General features: G+C 53.0%; 1 protein-coding gene across 1 annotated transcript in view; it reads left to right on the top strand.

Annotated features, from left to right (window-relative positions):
• The window catches only part of TBX1 (T-box transcription factor 1), a 183571-nt gene that overhangs the window by 115635 nt on the left and 47002 nt on the right, over positions 1–20934 (top strand). The window lies entirely within an intron of this gene.

Genomic DNA, 20934 nt, shown 5'->3' on the forward strand with positions numbered 1-20934 from the left:
CATTTATAATACTCTCCTGCGCAGATTAATAGCCTGTGTATGAGTGAATGGGTGATGGGAGAGCAGGTACCACATCTGGTCCTCATGCTGAGGTGCTTCTGATGACAAAGAAGAATGGGAGGTGTTTGGAGCAAAATTTGGATATCCAAATAAGATCAAACGAGAATATTTAAGGTCAGGAGAGAGCACGGGCCCACCTACAATACAAGAGCAAGCACAGGGGCTTGGCAGCCAGCATGGGTTAGAGCAGCCCAAAGGTGGCTCCTGTCTGCGTCAGCACCTGGGCAGCCTCTGCACCCTTCCAGGCCAGGAGTGTGCAGACACGACCTGGTCGCTGTGCTCCAGCTGCCCTGCCTTTGCCAAGCCAGGGGCTCTGAGCTGCGGGACTGAGACACAGGCTGTCTAGACTGCACGTGCAGGATCACAGGCTCTGATCTGGGAGTTGGATGACAACATTTCATAGAGGCAATATTTTATTTTCTCCCTAGCCCAATTGCAACGGCTCCATGTTGGGAGGACCCTTGTGGGGGCAGCAGGATTCCTGCGGGAAGAGCAGCAGAGCCCCTATGGGGAATTTTCCGCAGCGCGTGGGAGCACAGCGGGCTGCCCAGAGCCCAGGATCCTGCAACCACAGCCCGTCCATCAGCACGTTGCCCCATGTGTGATTACAGTGGTTTTCACCACCTTCACCCCTCTCCGTCATGTGTTTATAATCACCATCATTACTCTAGAGTTACAGAGCAGGAGCATCCTATGCAAATCAGGGATGCCAGGGTCAGCTAATGAATTGGTTACACCCCTTCCTTCCAAAAAAACCCCAGGCCCTTGGAGGGATACTCCCTGTGTACCACAGAAAAAGTAAATGCAGTGGAACCCGTGAAAAGCTGAGTCACTATTTTTTTCATAGCATGGCTTTGCCCTAAACAGCTGAGTTTCAGATGCAGGAGCATACTGGGTTGCAGTGAAATCGTTTCGGGAAGCTTTGCTTGGTCTCACAGTTACATCCTCCACGTCTCTCTCAAGAGGTATGGGCTGGCTCCTGGCTCTGCCCACGCTGCCAGCACACCCGCTGTGTCATCTCAGTTTGCCTTAGTTTCTCTCATCTATAACCTCTAGTAATAATAAAAGCCCCTTTTCTCAGGGATAGGGAGGCCACCCAAAATGTAAATACAAGATCTAGTGCCAGGACAGCCCCAGCAATGCTGTTGTAATTAAAATGGTGGATATTTTTGTTTCTTGAAGTTTTAGGAAAGTTGCTGCATAAGAAACATAATAAGCAGGACACCATTTTCATTGCCCCACTTCTCGTGTTTCTGTTTCTGAATCTCAGCTTAGGCTCATTACAACTCTGTCCTTCTAATAATCAGCCCAATCCCAGTGTGGCAGTGTAGGCAGAAGTCACCCCAAGGGCCACACAAAAGGGCACGGTCCTGCTGCCCGTGCAGGTAAAGCAAGTTTCTGTGAGATGTGTTGTCTTACCAGAAAAGGTGGGATACACTGCTCAGGACACATTAAACACAGGCTCCAGTTAATTTATGTGACCTGGCACTCTGAAAACTAATAAAAACCAGTTTATGCTTTCACTTGCACTTGATTAATGGGGGAGCTCTCCATCATATATCACAGACCGTGCCCTAGCTGGGACAAAAATATACAGATTATGGGAGAAATTGGGAATTAACAAAACAGCTGTTACCTGAGCTAGAAATACTCTCCCACATTGCTGCTGTAAATCAGAGAATCACCCTGTGACAGTTCTCCCTGGGCTGTTCGGAGCAGGACAGGCAGACGAGAGCAAGAGGATTCCCTTGCCCAGGTCTCAGGCTGGTGTTTCAATGACAGGACCTGCTCAGTGTGCGGTGCTGGGTGGACCCGGGGCAGCCACATCGCTGCCCTCCAGGAGCCTGCGACCAGGGCAAGGGAGGACAAAGGTATTCACTGCACAGGCAGGTGCTCCCCTGGGTCTTGTGAGTGTCGTGAGTAGCAGTTTGTTGCATAGCCCTCAGATCACAGTTAATCTGCAGTAACATTTCATATATTTATAGAGATGCAAAGAAAAGGAACTTCCATTCTCAGAGGACAGGCAGGACGCAAGGTGCCAAAGTTACACGAAGGACGCTGCTGTTAGGGTCGCTCAAGGCAGAAGCAGGTTTCCAAGAAGAAAGGTCCAGCTGCTGGGATGCAGTGACCCACAGTCCCTCTGGATCACAACAGCCGGACCCACGGGATCTCACAGTCCCACAGCACGTGTCCTGGCTGACACACGGTGCCCATCTTGCTGTGCACATTCAACACAGGCAGCTCAATAAAAGCCTGCCTTCCTGCCACTTTCCAAATTAGTTTATTTTCTGACCTAGGCAATATCACTGGGGCGGCGAGAAAAAACACTGGCAAACAGGCACATCCTTTGCCTGAATCTCTGAGGGCCAGAGGCAGACCTTGCCCAGCAGGATGTGGGGAGCCAGGGCACTGGAACTGGTCACCCACTGCCAGCAGAAACAAAACAGAAAAGATGCTTCACAATAGTGAAAAATAAAATAGAGAGTATCGAGGGTATTTATGTCATTTCCTGATGGGCAATCGTATAGCATGATAACAGGATGGGGTCCCACTGTCAGTTCCTGGATAGCTCAGGCTATTTCCCATAACCCCACTGACTAAATAATGCTGCGAGGTGAGCCTGAAGCCCTTGACGCATCCTGCTTCCCCATGCGGATTTCCCCAGGCACCGCAACCGGCACCTGGTTCATGCAGGAAGCCAGGATCCATCCCACAGGGGTCAGATGCACCCTGGGAACCACGAGCCTTTCACCAGCTTTCAAAGAGAGTCAAGAGCAAGTAAAACACCTAAAACACACAGCTCTGTGAGTATTTACCCAGCAAATGTCCTGGAGTGCTGGTTCCCACCAGCTCCCGTTGCTATCCAGGGCCCTGGCAAGGTGCAGCAGGCAGGATCCAACCACAGCTTCACCAAAGCCCACCTCCTGCATCCAGCAGTGGTCAGTGCCTAGGGGAGAGCAGGGCAAGCTTGCACCAGAAACACCCCTAAAGCTCAGCCATCTGTGGCTCAGACTACTCTATTTTCCCAAGCCAAAGGTTATCTTTGTTCAAGCTGCGTTTCTCACCTGAGTTAGCTGAAGGGCTCCTTAGACCTTGGGGGTTGCTGTGGTTAAGGCTTACAGAAGGGTGATGGGAAAAGGCAGCATTTTTTGTCTGTGGGCAATGAAGACGCATGGTCCACGTTGTGGCTACTCAGGAGGCTGGTCCTTCACATCCTCATCATTTTAGGAGCAAATCACTTTGTTGCTCTGAACCTGGCTTGAGATGGTCAAAGTGGCACCCTACAGCCATCAGGCAAGACTTCAAACACCCACCCATATCCAGCAAGGAATTTACAAGCTCTTATTTTCTAGTCCTATTACCCCAGTTGGTTCTTTCCAGTAGTTTGACTGCAGAGAGAAGCAGCAGTGGCCTCTCCAGCCACCCTCAGCTGTCTCGCAGCAGCAGGCGCCCCAAGCAGGGCAAGAGCACGTGGAGCCACGCACAGGCTGTGCTGAAGCCGGCTGCCTGCAGCAGAGTCCTTGCTCTCGCAGCGGGGTTGCTTGATGGATCATCTGGAAAGAAAAACCAATTAAAGCTTTCCAAGGATTCAAACAAACTCCTTACGGCCCATCAAGGGATCTCCCCATGACATGTTTGTCTGGATCATGTGTTTAAGTCATCATTTTCTAGCCCCGCTTCCCAGTTCTGTGACTTGCTGCTGGGGCACTGTCCATCCTTAGACAAAACCTGCTGATTTGCTCCGCTGAGACCCTGTGGGCCCCTTCCTCAGTGCCCATGAGCCCTTCCCTTGCCCCTGGAGAGCAAAGGTGTGGGAGAGCCTTACCCTGCTTACAGAGCTTTTGCTGACGTTGTCCTGGGAGCTGGTTGCTGCCCAAGAGGTACTCTGCCAGTTCACAGCAGAGTTATTGACAAAGAATCTACCTTTGTGTGAAGGTAACAGGCATTGATAGCTTTTTTACAGAGACCTTATGGTGTCCAAAATCGGAACTTCCTTTCATTAAGACATGTCTGCCAAGGTTTTATAAGGTCTGAAGTTATATATATATTTATAATGCTTTTCTTCAGTTTTGGCATGGGTGTTGTTTTGTGGCATTAACTGAAGGGCAATTAGATGCTATTTCAGTCACAGAACAGGTGATCTGCTCAAGAAATGAGCACGTATCCTATTTGCTCTCAAATCGTATAGTTCAATCTACTCATAAAAATTCACTACGAGCTGTACAGCCTCTCACCAGTAACAAAAGCCCTTTACCAGCGGCATTGGCATTTTAATAGCTGCAGAGATACTAGTAAAAATGTTTGTGGTTTTTAAAAGTTGTATTCCACCATTCCTTTAAACACTTCTCTTCTGCACGGCAGTTACTAGAGGACTAATGAGGTGATTCTGGTTGTGCAATTGGTATTATTCAGCACTGTAAGACTGATGGCTTTGTGACCTACCACTGAAGTCTGCCTGGCACAAGGAATCGCTGACTACGGACTGAAACCCCCAGCTCATGGAGTAGCAGTGACAGAAGGGCCCCAGGTTGGGCTGCACTGGAGCCCCCATCGCTTTGGCCTCCCCTCTGCTCTGAGGCCGTTTCTTTCCAAACCTGCTGAAACCAAGTCCTTCGGTACGGACGGGCAGGCACTGCCAGCAGCTCAGTCTTGTCATTGCAGCCTCATCCTAGAAGCGCAGCAAACACAGTGTGATCGTCCCCAATGGGAACGGCATCCCGTGCTGGTGATGACGAAGAGAGAGGGCACGAGTCCTTCTCCCCTACTTTTATTTCTACAAAAACAGCTGGACCAAAGCAGACTGGTTCTTGGTCAAAAATAGGAAAGGCATTTGAAAGCTGTTTTATTAGGATAAAAGAAAGAATAAGCTCATTTCTACCTCAAACAAAAGCCAGACTACCGGATACCAGCTTTTTCTGTGCCGCCTGCTGCAGAGCAGCCACTGTGCCCAGAAGATGCTGTTAGCTCAGCTCTGCTGGCGGCTCTGGCCCTATAGAAGGATTTCCAGCCCTTTGAGAGACAGATTGTTTTTTTACCTTGTATATGATGTAAAATCAGTTTCATAATACAGGCAAAATCTATCATAATCTCTTCATGCTCAGTGCTTATTTCAGAGCCAGCTGCAGCTGTCACAGCCTAATACTCTCTGCTTAGGGTCTGTGTGTGCACAGCTGGCTCTGGCCCGAGCACCTGCCCTCGGCCCTCAGAAGCGAGCCGGGATCCCCTCATCAGGTCTGGGCGCCGGTACTCGCCTGCTGCTTTTAGTTTGAACCCCCCCATCAAAAACGTGCCGAGGGGAGGGTGCCCGATTCCAAGAGAGCCTGTCGGGATTATTTGGACTTAGAGAGCAAAGTGTCAGGTTTGTGTTTAATGAATATCTCCATCAATCATCCTGGCTGCCCATGGAATAATTACCTTGCTGAGCCTACAGCAGCAGGTAAACGCTTGGCTCGGGACACAGAGTGGGCTTTATTAGAAGCCCCTGTGTAACGCTCGCTGTTACTATCGTTTGCCTTCAGTTATGTTCACAGTTGGTTCTTTGCAACAGATGGCTATTTATTCCTTCTTGGGGCTGCTTCAGCAGGTACCTTACATTTCTGCGGTGTCGCTGCCCGTGGGTGCTCACCCCGACCTCTGAGGCACATAAACAAAACCTGCCAGAGGTGTAAGTTGCCACCGTACTTGGGGAAGTGCAAACCAGAAGGAGCTCATTTGGGGCCTTTCAGTGTATCTGCTGTGCTGACCTGGAGCTTTTCATGCTCACGTATCCCCACGAGGATATAACTAACCCTGAGCGGCTCTCAAGAGCTGCAAGGGAGACAAGCTAGGCTAATTTTGTAAAGGTAATAGTTAAACAATTACTAACTCATTCCCTGCATAACCTCCAGTGCCTGCAGTCTCCTCAGCAATGAATTTGGCCCCTTTCACCTCTGCCCTTGCTGTCCTTTATCCCTGAGCATCATTAGGCTGAAATGCCCAAGCTGTGGGCTTTAAAGGACTTTACAAGTTCATTTACAAGCTCCATAAAATTACAAATTCTCCCTCCTCACAGCAGAAGTACCTTGTAAAACATGTCCTGTATTGTTTCAGTCTGACGGGACAGGCAGCAAAGGCAAGGCAGCGTCTGAGTGGCAGCAAGCAGCGGAGGGACCACATCTGGTGCAGAGCAGGGCATCTGGCTGGGAGAGCAGAAAGCAGGCAGTGGGCATGGTCAGCAGCAGATAACAGTAATTCCCTGCCTCTGGCTTGTGCTCTGCTTTTATTTGCCAAGGCTCTTCTCCTGGGAAAGCCCACGGACCAGTTCCACCTTGTCTTTCTCCTCTCTTACTGAGCAATTACCTACAGCATACATCCTGGTCACTTTGCTTTGGGCTGTGACGTCCATAAGCACCTCCGCACAAGCTGACATGCTAACCGAGCCTCGGGACCCCACGCTGTACCTGGGACCAGGCGTCTCAGTCCTTGGGTAAGCATTTAGTGCTCTCAGCAGACTGCAGTGGCCCTCTGCTGCAAAATCCGGGCACTGAACTGGCACTGGCAGCCCCCCTGCCCCCACTTCAGGCAGCTCACACTGCCAATGGCATGCCAGCAGTCTGCAGAGGTCGTGTGCTCCAGTCTGCTGTGTTTCTCTGTTTAGGTTTGGGTTGCCTTGAATAGCATCAGACAAGAAAGAAAGCGAGCAGCAGCCGCAGCACATGCACGCAAAACACTCGCAAATCTTGCACTCATCTATGCCCCGAATTATTTGGTGTCAGGCTGAGCACAATGAGTCATGGCTCACCTTTTCACTGGAGCTGGAAAAAATACTCTCGACTTGTTGCCAGCGTCAGCACCATTGCCAATATTTTTAGCGTCCAGGGAAAGTGTTAGTCGAAGAAGAAAGCAAATAAGGTCCTCCCAACATCAGCTGAAAGATTGCCAGCAAAGGATGGAAAGAAAAATTCTGGGTTCTGCTGATGGCCTGTGCCAATCCATCACGTCCAGAAAAACACCCGCGGAGCTGTCAGGCCGGCGGGGCTGTGCCAGCACACGGCGCCAGTCAATCAGGGCCGGCCGCGAGGAGCGCGGAGGCATCGGGAGGAACCGAGCAGCCGAGGCATCTCCGGCGGGGAAAGCCTGAGGGAGCAAACGCCGGGCAATGTACGAACGGGAGCCTGTCACTGGACACAGTTTTAAAGATGTCTCTTAAAATACACTTGTTGCCAGATATGATGACAGGTAACACAATCTCAAGGGCACCCTGAGAAGAAAAAGGGATGGGAAAAACCTTGCCAAGTCAGGTGGCCCGCAGCTGCCCCCCAGCCCTGCGGTGCCTGGTGCTGTGACCCTTGCAGCTCTCTCTGGAGGGTGACAAGACCCGGCTGTCCTGGCTTTAAGATCTTGGGTCAGGGCTGCAGAGCCTGCAGGTGTCTCCAGGGGTCACAGTTCAACAGCTTCACACAGCGGGGCTGAGCTCCCACAGGGACCAGACCATTTCGGGCTGGGTAGAAAAGCAATAATCCTTCCAAAACCCAGAAATCCTTTTATGCAGTCATGTCAGGATATAATTCTGTCCCTATTACCATGCAGGGAGATTATTGACATCTTTTTGCAAGTTTTCTCCTTTTAATAACGACCTCAGCTGGCTCTGAGCAGGGACTCGTGGTGGAGGGGAGGACAGGGAAGGACCCGGCTCTGTGTCTGGTTTTTGGGGCTGGGCACTGTGAGGGGCACAGGGTGTGGGGAGGGGGGCAGCACCTGGGTTCCAGCCCAGCTCTACACCACCTGGCAGCCACCCAAGCTTTTTGCAGTGGGACACCAGCTTTTCCAAAGTGCTCGTCAGACCCAGCCTTGCCTTTTCACCACAAAGCACTCACCTGCCCTGCGACGTCTTGGCTCCGACTGCTCGTATCAGCCTCTGCCTCCTTCGTCCCCTAGAAAACCTCCTCCTGCTGGTCCCTACCTGGCTGCGGGCTCAGGGATGGATTCCAGCCCCAGCAGAGGCAGCGCACGCCCCCGGCCAGCTGGCACCTGCAGGCCGTGTGGCCAGAGGCACAGAGGCTGCCTGGTGGCTACTGGCCCTTTAGGCTGGCTTCTTAAATCTGCAGGGGCAGTGCAATGTAGCTACCACATTTTTTAGATGTTTGAGAGGACAAAGTTGATACGCGATTCCCCTGCTCACCCCCCTGCTAACTTTGGATGCAAAATGTTTACAAACAGCTGTTGTAACATCCCTGAGGTCCAAAGAAAAATACTCTGCTAGAGGGAAAAAGATCTTAGCATGGACTTTGTCCAGGAATTCCATGAACAGAGCCAGGAGCTTGTTCAGATGTTTCCCTTCTAGGCTTTGGGTTAACGGGTCCATGGAGATGAGTGGGTTTATCATTTGGAACAGCTGTACCTGCACTGGGGCTGCGATATGGCCTGGCGCAGAGGACAGCCATCAGGGAGGGTGGCCTTCGGGGAGGACAGTCCCCGGGGCCCAACCTGGTTTTGGGGGCTGCAGCAGCCACCACGGACAGGTGACGGCAACTTGTCCCAGCATCCCTGCTGCCACCTGGGGCAGGAGGAACGCGGTACGTGGTCCCTGGGGTGCCGCTGGGCGTCCCAGCCAGCCCCGCTGGCAGCAGTCAGGCTGGCTGACCGTGCGCTGTATTTAAGAGGGAAACCCTCGTGTCTCCCCGTCCCTTTTTTTCCACAGGTCGCCCCTCTCCTCTCCCCGCTGCCATCACTTTCCGTGGCAGGGTGGGCGCAGGGAGCTGCTTTCTCGCCATGGGGAAAGCCCTTGCTCAGCCACACAACAGGGAAAACAGCTTGTGAAACAGAGGCGGTCGGATCCCTCAAGCTAAAGTTAACTTTTCTTTTAAAGAGTATGCCTTTCGGGAAGCAGTTTCCTGCTTTTCTAAGTGGCATTTCTGAAGGGAGAGAAAGAGATCCCTGTTCCAGAGGCATTAAGCCCTTTAAAGGTGCTTTAAGTAACAAAGCAAAGATTAGAGAACACAGATCAGATGTTTTTCCTATCAAAGCCTTTTCTTTTCTTTCTTCCTTTTTTTTTCCCCTGCTGTGGATGCTTGAGTCTCTGCTGGGCCGGGCTTCATTAAGGCTGTTAACATCGCGGCGCTGATGTCTCTGCCCAGCTCACGGTTTGGGTGGCCTGAACTAAAATCTCCCCAAGGGCTCATTACAGGTGGTAGGCAGACAGGGCTGGAGCCTAGGCCACACCACATAGCCCTGAGAGAAATGTGTTTCCCTGACCAAAAAAGCACAATATTATATTCTTAAAACATTCCAGCCCTGTCTGGGTGTTCTCTGCATGCATTCCTGTACGTGGGATTATTATTGTAGAGAATTTATAAAGTCATTCATTTCTCTGGAAGTGTATGACACGGGTTTTGGTTGAATGGGCCCAGTGCAAACTGAGAGCCATGTGGTGCTATAAAAACACAACAGTAAATAAATCAGCAGGGAGAATTTACACTTCAGCCTTCTGATTGTTTTTACATTCGGAGGCTCAGACTCGGAGCCAGAGTGTAAAATAAATACCTGGAGCACCGAAAATGCAGCGTCACACTCTTGCCTGCGAGCAATCACACCAGCAAAGCCGAGGTACGTGCAAAGCAAGCGTGTTTACAGCGAGCCTGTGGTGACCTTTTTTTCTTCGGCTGCTTCCTATTTTTCTTGGTGATACCTCAGATCTTTATTATAGTATTGTCGGCCCCACTGCTCCTGCGAGTGAAGGTTGCGTCAGGCCCTCAAGGATTTGAGCACTTGAGCTTTTTTTTTTTTTTTCCCGGGGGTTATTTTTATCACGGCTCTTTAGAAAAAAAAAAAAAAAGAAAAAGAAAGAAAGAAAGAAAGAAAGAAATCACTCCAGGCTGAAACTTGCCAGCTCCTGGGTGTTACCAGGAGGAAATCATTCTTTTCATCTGCAAAAAACAGGAATGGAAGGAGCAGGGAGATGGCCGTCCGGGCTTGGTGCTGTCACGGCCCTGCCATGGCACAGGGAGCTCGGGCTGGCAGAGCCGAGTGCCGGAGGGAGCCGCAGGGCCCAGGCCCCCCTCGACCCTGCCCTCGGTGGGAGCTGAAGGGACGCCTGCTGCCCAGGCCGACAAGGTGAGGAGGTGACAAGGTGACCCTGCGATCCAGCGCTCTTCAATCGGAGGAATTTCTGCTGCGTGTGTCCCTGCATACCGTGAGAATGTCACCCAGCTGCAATTTCACCCCTGAAGAGGCAAAGCGTGAAATCATTGTTGATGACATCAAATTGTTTTCGGAAAACCAAAGCTATTCTGAGACGGGTGGAACTTTCCTATACTGAAGCAAACCTTTTCCGGGCACAAAAAAGGATCACAAATACTGCGAGGCAGTAAAACAACCCCTGGCTTAAACTTCTCCCTCGAAGCCCCCCTGCATACCCCAAGGTTGCTCTGGTTGAGTTCACCTCTGCTGACCATTGCACAAAACCAGATTTTTGCTCTACTGCCAACAAAGCACTGGGGTTATTTAGCACCTCAGAGCTGGGGCCACTGCCAGTTCCGATGGACCGTTTCTCGTTAGCGATCAGCATCTATCAGGGCGCCGATGTCTCCTCCAGGAGCGATCCGTAAGAACGCCTGCTTTTACCTGTCAGCCTGAAATCACCTCTTCCCACGGAGCAGACACGGGGCCGTGTGCCGGCAGTGAGGTGACTCTGAGGCTACCTGTGGCACTGCAGGGCTGCTGTAACCCTCTGGCTGCTCAGTCCCATGGTGGGGGACTCCAGGACAGCCCCCACAGGTGGAAGCTGTGCCACAGCTTCTCCTGTGGCTCTGCTGTGCTGTCCTGCTCTGAGAGCCTGCTGTGCTTTTTGTATGCTGGAAAAAATAATGCTGCTCGTGGAAGTGTCTGAGAGCTTAAGAGAATGTGGAATTTGGCTTAGTTAAGGGACTAGATTACTGGCATTTGCATTTTCTATATTTTCTTAGTAAAACAAATCTCTGGTCTAACAAAAGTGTGAGAATTAAGATAGTGTGGCTCCAGGCCTTTGGTGAAAAGCATTTCTTACACACACACTCCTCAAGTACCCAAAGCATGCTAGGCTGAATGGGCCACCTCCCTGGGCAGGCTAAGACCCCAACAAATCTGTTTTGGTGGCTGAGATCAGATTCAAGCTTACAATCCCAATGTATGTGCAAAAATGTGAACCCAAACTTTGTCTGCAAGAGAGATTGTCTCCACCAGCACGCTGATACTTTTAGTCTCTCTGAAGGCACAGAAACTCCGAAAACTGTTCAGCACATCAGTCTCTATGAATCCATTATACTAGCCAGACTCCTGGTATCTTTAATAAGGGATTATTTTTGTTAGCTGGCAATAGAGTTATCGGATAGAAAAATGGATGCATTTTCCTCCGGCGGGTCCCAGCACGCCGCCCTCCAGGAACAGCCGCCCCCTCCGCCAAGCCCCTTCCCCAAGATCGTCCTCCGCTGTGCATACACTTTTCATGGGTGAGGAAGATTTTGTTGAGTTTTTGGGTAATGGATCCTCTATGCTCACTTGCTCTCTGTTTGGATTGTGAAGGGGCCATTCTGGCAAAGCAGTATTCAGTGGTGGTCTCCAGGAAAAGGCGTTTCTTGCATTAAAAACAATAAAAGGCCCAATGTTTTACAGACAGATGTCCATCAACAGCTGGCGCTGGAGTGGGAAGAGAACACCGGATCTTCTCCGTCGTCACAGTGCTGGGGCTCTGCATAGCCACTTGTTTATTTAACAAGCTACATTATTAAACTGGACCTTGGTTTGGGAGTGGAAAAGCCACACAGATGCTTTGATCGTTTATAAAGACCTACTTGAGAGACTGTGCACTTCACCAGGGCTGCAAGGAAGAAAAAGGGGAAAGTCTGCATTTCACCAGCTTTCACTTAGCTGGGCCATTGACTCAGCTTGCCTTCAACTCAGATGTCTTTGGATTTGGTCTCATTTGCAAAATTAACAGTATCAGGATCACACGGTTGGGGCAGTGTGCTGTGCAAGGAACCCCAACACCCAGGTGTAGGGAGATCTCTCCCCCATCCCAAACCACGTACCCTGCTGCTGGCAGTGCTTTGGGCAGTGATGGCCCCTTCCCCAGTCCTGTAAGTCCTGCTTGCATTTGCCTTTGAGCCCTTCTCTCCCCCACTGCTCCCTCCCCATCTGGGCTCGGGTTCGAGCTGTACCGAAGCCCAGGAGCACTCATGGCCAGGCTTCCTCTTGCTGCCACGTACCTGGGCTCGAGTGGCTGCGTGCCACCGCTACGTCTGCCCTCTGCTCGTGGCAGCTGCCCCCAAGTTCGTCACAGCAGCTGTTTCCCAGGGCATGGCAACGCTTCCAGAGGGGAACACTTTATCCATCTGAGACTGGCCGGCAGTTTAAACGGGGAAATGTAATTGCCCACACTCAATTTGGCCGTGGGATTGTATCCGCTGTCTGTTTGCAGTGAGCACCCATCACACTGCATGCCAGCCCTGCCTCGCAGGCATTTCACCCGCTCGCTAAAGGCAGTGCAAACGCTTGAGAGGTCTGTGCCCAGAGATGCCCTGACACCTTAATGCAGAAGGAACGTGAAAGGGTGTGATTAAACCCAGATTTCCCGAAATATACTGAAAATCCATCGATGCCCCAGCTCGTACCTATTCTGCCATCTTTGACTTGGCAGCATCAGCTGTGCCCCGAAGCCCTGCTCACTCCACAGATGGGCAAGGCAGACAGATGCCCAGGCTGCCACACAGACCCCCCCTGTGCCCACCACATGCCTCGGACAGGAGATTTTACAAGGAAGCAGATTTTCAGTAAAGGAGCTGGAAGCTGACCCAGTACCCAGGCAGAAGGAAAGTTTTGTCCAAGCCATTGGGCACAGAGTGACCACACAGCTTTGTCATAGATCTCCCTCTGTGCTCGACAAGGGTGAGTGCCGCAGCGAAAGCTGCGCATGCTTTCCTGCCTCCACTCACCTTCCGACCTGCTTGCCTCTTCTGGCACAGCGCAGCGCTTCACACAGCGCCAGGCAAAGTGCTTGTACGTTTGTCAGAGCGTGAAGTAAGGTGGAAATCGCTAAAACCCGGCACTGAAATGAGAAGTGCTCTCAGCACAGGAACACCAACAGAAGAACAGGTTCGGCAGATTATTTTGCAATGACTGCACACATTGATTGTTTTATGGAGATTTTACATTTAGTTTTTTCTCCTGCTTAGCCAATGTATTCTCTGTCCATGTTTTCAAGAAGCCTAAAATCATTACAGCACAACCCAGCCACTGGGCAGAAAATGTGATATTCCCAAAGCTGTTATGTAGTCCTAGGCATTTTGGACTACTCCTAACACAAGTAACAAAAACAAACACATGGAACAGATATGTAATTTTAACTAGAAGCCAGTCTAAGTTTTAGGATCATAAACAGTACAATCATTATTTACACTTGACTACCTTGTGTTTCAGTGAAACCTTGAAGTTTCTGTTGCATGTTGAATCAGGTTGTAATTTCAGGTTGACCACTATATGCCTCTGCTAAAGAAAGAAAATGGAAAATAAATCAGGCTCCAATAATGCAATGAGGCAGAATGCTTCAGCGTCGGATACAAAGATTGTGTTTACTTGCTCTGAGCCCAAAGTTAATCCTGTTCAATACGTTGGCTGCTCTACTGGAAAGGTTGCACTGGACAATTCACTTTATTGGATTAATAAAGCTTAACTTCGTGCATGAAGAGCCACCAGCAAGCCTCAATCCTGGGAATTTCCATTATCCAGCACTAGGCCTGTGTTGCACTTTCTCACAGTTCCACATTTCTCTTTTTTTGGTTTTATTCTTGACCTACCCTCAGAGTGGTTTTGATCCACTGAGCAGCAGGTGCTCGTCCTGTGCCCCCCGCCCCTGGGATCCTTGTGCAAGTGGCAGGGACGCGAGGCACCATGCAGAAGTAATGATGCTGCTATGAAGATGGGCTACAGCACCAAGCAGGGCAGCCCCACAGGGGAAAGGAGCTTCCCAGAAGTGAAGGGCTGAGAAGAGGCATGGGACCTGACACGGGTCAACACAGCAGGTTAACCAGTTACCTCCAGCAGCTGAGCTGCTCGAGCTGCCTTACGTGCTGCTGCCTGCCCTGGGGGAAAGCACCTCCGGGGTCCCTTAAGAAGTGCACACTTTTGGGCTGGCACTCCCAGAGTCATTGATCTAAGAGCATAAATTCCCCTGAGAGTCGGTGAGACTTAGGGTAGCGTTGTCAAGAGAGTCCAAGCAATTTGGCAGCCTGCATCACGTCTTCACAAGTGTGTAAGGGTCCCTGGGTAGTGCAGAGAGTGCCGAGGGAAATTAATAAGCCCTGTCAGGAGGCCAGGACCAGCATTGCTCTGATTTACTCATCTTTGCTGAGCTTTGTTCACTCTCTCCATCACCAACCAGAGTCTGAATGCCTCCAGATGGCAAACCTGTGGATACTCTGGGACAGGCGCTGAAGTGCTTTCTCCCCTCTGAAAATGGGACTCCTCCTCCTGAATCGCTGCAGCCCTGTAGGAAGTAACCCAGCAGGTGTGACAAGCAGAGCCCCTGAGTCTGCGTGGAAATCAATGCAGCTCTGCTGACTTTCAGCAGCTTCAGTAACCTGTCAGCTGTCCCATACTGTAAGCAATTTAATTATCATCACTTCTGCTGTGAAGCATGTAATGTCACGGCCAGACACATCCATCTACATGAGTTTATCACTACCAGCTCTCTGCACTTTTCTCTGCTGTTCCAAAAGACCTTCCTGCCTCCGAAGGAAACTCTGCCTCAGAGAGCCCCGCAGTGTCCATCCCCACCGTGAGGAGGGTTTGCAGCTTTCCCCAGAGGCTGAGCTGTTAATGGGGAAGTCGCTAGGGCTCAGCCTCCCGGCAGACTCACGTTTCCATCAGCACACTCAGGCTGCTGCCGAGTCCATGAAGCTTCAGGCAGATTTTCTGTGCGCTGCTCGGCTCACACATAGCAGAGTGATGCCACACAGGGGTGCTAAAACTTCTTGTATAAAACATCTTCTTGCAAACCCCATTGTTCGGTTATGGGAACCTGCCCCTGTGTTGGGAGGGTAGATCCAGCAAAGCTGCTCCAGGGCTCCTGCCCTGGACTGCCCCGGGGCTTGCTTTGGCCCCCTTCTGCAAAAGAGTCTGACCCCACACCGGGAGCTGATGCTGGCATGGGGACCAGCACGGCAACTAGTGCCAGTACTGAGAGGTGTTATCTGCTTGTGAATGTGCCAGTGTATAATTTTGCATATCAATATGTTAATTAATTTCACCATTACATAGCTCAGGGGTGTGCTATCTCGATCCTTATTGTGCAGGGCTGTGTGCTTCATTACCCTAAAGCGTGAATCCATTTCCCGCTGCAGCTCATCTGCCCGCCCATCCAGCACATCCCAGAGGCAGCGCTCCCTGCTGTCACCAGCCTGGGGACCATGCCACCCTCTGCGCTGCTCCTGCCTGCTGCCGGGGCAGGACCAGCAAGGAGCAGCACCGCGGCCACCCCAGCCCTGGGCTCCCAGCCTCCAGCCTCACAGGAGCAGGGCCGGCCCCCGAGGCCGCTGAGCAGCTGGCCACTGCCCGAGCAGTAACGCGAGCCCTGGCGATGGCTGTGATGGTAGACAAATAGTAATAAATAAGCAGCAAAGCACTGTGACTTGACAAGCCCTGGGCATCCCTGGGGATTTGTAATGGGATACGGAGGTTTTCACCTCCTGCTCTCTAGTTCACATTTCAAATCCAGCCCCGCTCCGTAGTGACCAAAGGTCATTGCCAGGCTCAGTCGCCCGTGTGAAGACATAAATGGCCTCATTTCTCTAATTCCTCAAGCAAGGCTGGGGGGAGGACTGAATTTGTTTGGGTTTTGTGATGCTGGTGGTACAGGGCAACAGCCAGGCTCTGCGCCTTTCCATCCCGTCCCGTCCCGCCACAGCCGGCACCCGCTCACCTGCACGGCAGCTCCCAGGCACCAAGCCCAGCCCTGGCCCATGGAGTGCAGCGGGGCTGGCTCCGCTCTGAGTTCTGCACCTTGTTTTATTTCTACCATCTGTAAAGCTAAGCCAAATTGGGAATGCTCTTCCCAACCTGGGGAAGAGCATTTATGACTTCCCCAGCCCTGTTTTACTCTGCTGGCAGGGAAGTGACCAGGATGGGGTTGTCCCTGCCCTGCGCCCCCATGGGAGCACGGTGCCAGCGCTCACGTCTTGTACTGGCCCTTTGCAGTGGCCCCTCCAGCCCACACATTTCCCATACCATTCAATGAGGTATAGGGTTCGTTTTCCCTTTGTGGCAATAGCCAGAGCCGCTTGTGGCTGGCAGAGGGACCTGCCTAGGTTTGCAGATTGCTCTGGATTCTCAGGCATGGAGGTGTTTTATAAATATCCCCTATTATTATGGTGCTCTATTAATAACCGCCTTGGGGAACAATGGGAGCACGCAACAGCTTCGGTCATCCGATGCCAACCAGCCGAGCCTCCATGGGGCCACGGGACATTCCCAGAAAAGCATCTATTTGGGGAAGCACAGCATTTGAGCACAAGCACAGGGGATGCGCGAGGCCCTGGAGGGTGCCAGGCCATGGGGCAGGCTCGTGGCAAAGCACCGGCTGGCAGCCTTGACCCAAAGTGGGGACATGGGGACCTGTCCTGTCCACAGAGCAATCCTCACCCTGGAGTGAATGATGCACCGGGTGTGACCCTGGGAATCGGACCCTACCCTTCCTCCTCCTCCATTGTCACAGCCATGATGTCTGTGAGGGCATGTCTCAGGATGAGGCAGCTTTGGGGCAGCCCCAATGCTCAGTCAAAAGGTATTTTTGGGGGAGACGGGTGGTAAAAGAGGCAGGGTGAGACCTCCCTGCTGGCCTCCACACCCTTTCCCCAGGCTCATCACACTGGGGGCACGGCAGCGGGGTTTGGCAGCGGAAGAGGATGAAAAAGCTGGGGGAAGCCCAGCCCTCGTTCGCCTGCAAGGGGCACAGGGAGCCCTGCTCCCTCCGGGTGTTACAGACCTTGCTTGGGACCCCGCCAGGTTCACCAGGGAAAGCGGTGCTGGCTTTTTTTCACATTGTTCCTGATGGCCGGGCACTTCCTGAGCCTTTCCAGCATTGCAGGGAAGGGGAGCAAGAGGAAAACGGAACCTTTTTTTATTTTCCTTCCTTTCGCAATTTCTCTGCGATCACAAAAAGCCATATTGCAGCTAATTTTCCTGCCTCCGTTCACACGGGCATTTTGCAAGGGCACAGGAATTCCTCTATGAGGGCCGTGGGCTCTTCTGATGCCCCGCGGGTGGCACAGCGCCTCACCGTGCTCCCCGAGCCACCGACTTATCAGCTTCCTGCACTCAGGAGCGCAGGCGCAGCGTCGGGCCCCACATCCCGCCCTGGCCCGTGGTGGCAGAGGCATCAAGCAGAAGCAGAGGCAAGAGCAGAGCCCGTGGCCATGGGGCTTTTGATGGGACAGAGGTGGGAAAGCAGAGAGGCAGGGGAGAGACTGCGCTGCCGTCCCCACGGGGTCCAGGGGCGGGACGGTGCTGAGAACGGACATATCGCACTGAATCAGCACTGATTTACCCCAGCTAAGGAGCGAGGCCTCAAAATATGAAGGGAGCCAGAAGCTGCAGAGCGCTTTGTGCTCTCTGTTCATGCCCAGCTCACTCAGCAGCTGTATAAGGATGTCGCAGTGCTCAGCCGGTACCTAAGGGGACTTTCTGTGGGATTTGGAGATGAAAAACCTTCCAGCCCATCACCGCTGGCAAACAGAGCTTTTGCCTAACCTGAGTGTTTCCAGGGCTGTGACAGGCGTCGAGCCCTGTGCTCAGTGTGGGCAGGACATGGCATGGATGCTTATGTGTGGCCATGCTGCAGTTTGCCAGTGAGAAAAAAGCAGTGGTCCCCAAGGGCATTTCAGCAGGGCCTGGGCTGGGAACAGCCTCCCTCTCGCCCCACACGTGGTCAGAGCCCTGAGCAAGCAAGGGGACCTGGCTCCGAGCACCCACCATCCCCTAATTACTTGCCAGTTCAGCTTTCACCCGCTTTCCCTTAGTAAGGACATTCTTTTTCTCTTTACCAACTGCAAGCTAGGGAAACCTAATGCCAGTATTAAGAAAAATACTTTTCAAATTATCCTTTAGTTCCAACAGCTTAATGTCCTTACACATGCTTAGTGTGGAGTTTCAGCCTCATCTGTCTGCAGCAGGAGAGCCCTCCCCGGTTGGGAGCAGCAGGACCCCTTTCATGTCGATGTGCCGGTCCCCAGCCAGCTGCGGGGAGGAGCAGCCACGTGGAGCATCGGGTCCTCCCCAGAGGAGCCTCCCGACAAGGGCTGAGCACGAATAGCTGGTTGTGTTTTGGGGCTGTTATAGGGCTGTGCTGGGAAAGATGGGATGGGCAGGATCTGGTGACCTCAGCGTGGGCAAAGCCGTGCTTCATGCTGCCTGTGTACGGCACCCAGCACAGGGAAGGACCAACGCACAGCATGAGCCTGGGGATTTCACGCTTGCTTGGCTCTGCTGGTTTAAGGGTGACCCTTCCTTAAACAACCTAAAATGCAGCCGAGCTGGTTCATGGTGGGGGCAAGGCATGATGCCTACCTCTCTTGCCTGCTCTGGGTTCTGCCCTGCAGATGCTCGCTGCAGAGATGTCCACCCCTTGGCACCACAGCCCCACAGTGCTGTAGGTGCGTGGGTCGTGCTGTCCTTCCCAAGGAGCTGGTGGGGCAGATAGCACCTAAAGGTTGGTTCCTCTGTCATTCGGTCTGGGACTAGACCTGGAGTTTGCTGAGGGCTGTGAGCTGGTTACGCAGGGCTTGGTGCTGACTCCCTCCTGCTCTCCCCATGGGGCAAGAAACGATGCTGCTAGAAAGGAGTGGGGGACAGCACCTGGACTGCCAAGAGGGAAAAGCAACGAGCAAGCAGTGGAGTTGCCTCTTCTTCCTTTTACTCGCAGAGCCAGGCAGAGGTTTTCTCGCAGGAAGCCAAGCTGCCGGCACGGCCAGGCACCCTCGAGCCCACGCCGCTCACCTGGCTCGCTCGAGGCGAGAGCGGGTGCTGGCGGGGCCCGCCCAGTGGTGTGACACCTCGGGGCTGGGGAGGGCCACGTGGGGGCTGACTCAGGGAAATGCCTGGAAAACGCTGATGCAAGTCAGAGCCGAGGGAGGAATACGGCAAATGTTACTGCTGGAGGAAGGACGTGGCGGGGGGAGGCTGATGCACTGGGAGCAGACGGGGCCATGGGGCAGCACCTGTGTGTCCCCACACATGCCCAGCGCGGGTCACTGACCCTTGGCTGTGTCCGGTGCAGAAATGAGAGGGTCAAATGAAATGGGTGGATGGCCAGGCCAAACTAGGGAAAAGGCAATAGCTCACAACTGGGGCTGGGCGGGCTGCCACGAGGGGTGTCGCTGCAGCACCCAGTGCCGTGTTCCTTGCTGTGCGCAGCCGAAATCCCCTCCACCAGGCTTGCAGGGAGGGGAGGGGGTATGTGCAGGGTGGGTCCCTCGGGGAAGGCACTGCCTCTGCGGCACACAACAGCACACATGGGACGTGGCCACCTCGGTCTCTGCCCCCCAGGTTCCCTGGTTGGCAAAGCGCCCTGCAACTGGAGGGTCTGGCACAAGCCTGGAGCCTGAAAAACAGCCCCGAACAACCCCCCTACTCCTCACCCCCCTCCATCCCTGCTACCGCGCATAGAAATGAAATCTGGCTTCTCAGAAGCCTTCGCTGCCCCAGAAAGGGGATTGTTTAGCTAAGATTCACGTTCACACAATGAGACCTTTATGGCTTCTAGGCAAAGAAAAGGCACCAGTGGAGTCGCAGTCTCTCAGTAAAACAAAGGGGTTGTTTTCAAGTGACCGAGCCTGCTTCTTACCACCGCAGGAAAATACTAAAGCTTTAGACAAAAACTAGCAATTTGGATTTTGTGAGCGTGGCAGAAGAGCCCCAGTTCAGCCCGGTGATGTATGCACGAGTGCAGGCTGACACACGGTGTGTTCACGCCATGCACCTTGGGCAGGTGGCATGGCTGGGAAGTGCTGGAGAGACAGGGAGGGAGCGAGCGTTTCTGCAAGCTGGGCAGAGCTTCGTGAAGGTGACGTTTTACCGACCTGGGGCTCTGGGGTCGTCCTCCCAGTGCTGGGTCCTGCCTGGTGCTGTGCCAGTGGTGGGGGCAGCACCTGAACTCCAGCTTCACTCTTTCCCCTGGGGGACTCTGAGACACCTTTGCAAAGCCTCTTGGTGCTCCAGACTCATGGCAAGTAAAACAAGCTGCAAGACTGCACCGAGTGCCTTACCCCAACAGGTCTGTCTGTCCCACATCGTGCTCTGGGTTAAGCAGTCCAACCTCGCTGGGAAGAAATCCAGAGATGGGGACAGCCCTCGCTGGCCCAGGTCTGCCGCAGAGACACCTTGAAGTTGTCCTCGGCACAAAGTTCATTAAGCTGAGAGAAGGCTCCAGGCTTTGGATCCAGCCCTAAAGCGAGGCCCCGGTAGCAAACACCCCCCTCTCCCTCACCACCGTCTGGGTGCCATTCCCTGCCCACCGGTGGGAAACGCCCGTGCCTCCCCAGCCTGCTCAGCCCCTGCCCATGCAGCTCCTCCATCACACGGCCATCCCGCTGCCCTCCCCGAGGTTTTCCGGGTGAGGGACCATGTCACCCCAAAGCGGAGCTGCCCTCCACTCCCTTCCTCTCCACAAATAAACAGGGAGGTGCTGACAGCGCCAGCCTTGCCCAGCAGCCTTTTGACAGACTACTGAACCCCCCCGGTGAGGAGGGTGAGGTGGGCGGGGGGGAGGGGCATGTGCTCACAGGGAGCCAGGAGCTCAGCTGCCCCAGTAAAGGCACTGGGCCGTACTGGTTCTACCTGGGCCTGGCCCGGTTCATGTTGCAGAGCCCA

Source organism: Cygnus olor, chromosome 17 (assembly GCF_009769625.2).
Source record: "Cygnus olor isolate bCygOlo1 chromosome 17, bCygOlo1.pri.v2, whole genome shotgun sequence".
In the NCBI taxonomy this organism is placed as follows: Eukaryota; Metazoa; Chordata; class Aves; order Anseriformes; family Anatidae; genus Cygnus; species Cygnus olor.